A 2303-nucleotide genomic window follows, 5' to 3' on the forward strand; every position below is an offset into this window, starting at 1 on the left:
GTCAGTCATAAATGTGAACAGTTACCATCAAATGAAGCAGCCTGCATGTGAATTTATCTTTGCATTTAAATGCTTTGTTTCTTTAGCAGTGGTAGGTTTCTCCAAGTAACCAACCTGAAGGTGTTTGAAGTGCTGGTTCTCTAAGAAGCTGCTTGGTTGTAGCCATGTGCACATCTACAAAGGGAGTCCACAGGTTGGAGATGGGGGAAAAATAAGCATCATCCTTATATAAGCAGGACTGGGAAGCACAAATCTCGTTGTGTTCTACGTTTACATTGCATAAGCATACTTAGACAAGGTTGCTGAGAATCAGGTCTTAAGATAAATCAAAGCTGGTTTAGATTATTCCTTTACAACCTGAGTGTATACCAAAGGTGATGGATAGATTTTGATGACTCAGATGCTGGGTTAGTACTTAGCTCATTGTATCAAGTAATAATTGTGTACATATTCTGTTTGGAAAAAATATATTTCTTTTTCATTTTGTCTGACCTTATTCACCACATACCTTGATATGACAGCATTTAACAGACTCATAATTTTTTATGTAGCCAGTATGATAACAAACTGGTATTTTATCTAGCAGAAAAAAACAAGGGAATACTTAAAAGCTGCATATTGATACATTCGGATTAGAAATAAGGGGCTTATTTTTAGCCGTGAATATAATTAGTCATGAGGAAAAAATTATAATGTCTTTGGTGGAGTCTCTCTGTTGCTTGAAGCACTTAAACTGCAGCGGGGTTTTCCTTAGGTGATATGTTTTGAGCAAACATGGTTATATTGGCTTCACACAGATTTTTAGCATGTAAACTTTGGCAGATAAAGTACTGTTGTACTTGTGTAGTTGTCCTGGTTAATGACATAATCATAGTACTTTCTAAGTTTGAGCTCTATAAATTTATGATTTTCTTTGTTTCTGCATTATATTCACTAACTACTGAGGCAAGATGAAATGAACTTCAGTCTACATAAACCAGAGTGTGATTTCCAAGAACCAGTCCAATAAAAAAATTACTTTTAGTTCACGTTATGACTGCCTGAAAAGATAGACACTCACGTTTGCATCCTTATCAGTTGCTGCAGTTTCTTGACATCCCATCGACTGGTGTGACTGCTTTGTTTCTGGTTATTGCCATTGTTAATGCAAATTGATCAGGTTTTTTGTCTCTGTGTGTTTGTCTCCCTCCCTTTCCTTATCCTTCCAGCTGAAAAAAATAAACTTTCTCACACTCCGCATATCCTTACCAATTAGTGGCACCGACCAGGTTTGTTCTCATCACCACCTCCCTTACCACGTGTCAGGCACGTTTGTCTCTCTATGTTCTTGGTTATGGTTCCTTTGACCAGCTACCTTTAAAGGAGCAGATTCTGTCCTTCCATGGCCCTTACATTCAGTTTTTGTTAATCAGGATGCTCCAGTGTTCTATGCCAATTTATTGAAGCCCAGAATGTTTTGAAGCTCCATGAATTATTTTATTTTCCACTGTCAGGAACTTTTCTTGAAAACACATGAGAATCTTCAGCTCTCTTCTTAGTATTACTTAATGTACCTTACCCGATCTTAACATGAACATGCATGAAGTGACTGAATGCTCCTGTGCTGCATGTGGGTAAGAGAATCCACAACATCTTTCCTCAGGTATATCAAACTATGTTGTTCAAAACTGAAATGCTCATTCTCCACCAGGAGCATTGGTACTGAAGGATGCCTGTTGGTGTGTGCCTGTGTGCACCGGCTCCCTGAACTACAGACGTGCGCAGTGCTGAAAGGCATTCTCCCAGTTTCAGGGGGGCATCCTACCGTGGCTTGTGGCTAAGGCCAGCAATTCAGAACTGATGCCAGCTTTCCAGCCAAGCCCAGTTTCTGAGGCCCTGACTACACTAATTAATTGTTAAGGGATCTTAGAGCACATAAATTGTTATAAAAATATCTTATGTTTCCTTGAAGGATCTGAAAAAAAAGAGAGCTTACTGTTCCAAGGGTGAACTGCAAAACTTGCAAACAGGTCGGGATATTTTGCTGTTGTTTCTATTTTAGTTTTGAGGTTTTTTTTAAGGCCAGAAATCCTTTCTTCTTTGTACCTGATGGATTCTTAATGTACCATGAACCCTGAATGAGTGTGCTACAGACCCTTCTCCTGTTGCGTACCATATTTTTCTGTGAACACTCAAAATCCTTGATATGGCACTAACCCAGTGTATCGTATCATTGAATTTATTATTTTTTATAATGACCACAAACCCCACTCCCTCCTTGTATGATTTTGTTGCTTTAATGTGTTTAGTTCTCTTTATTCCTG

The sequence above is a fragment of the Pterocles gutturalis genome, unplaced genomic scaffold (assembly GCF_000699245.1).
Source record: "Pterocles gutturalis isolate BGI_N339 unplaced genomic scaffold, ASM69924v1 scaffold28324, whole genome shotgun sequence".
NCBI lineage: Eukaryota > Metazoa > Chordata > Aves > Pterocliformes > Pteroclidae > Pterocles > Pterocles gutturalis.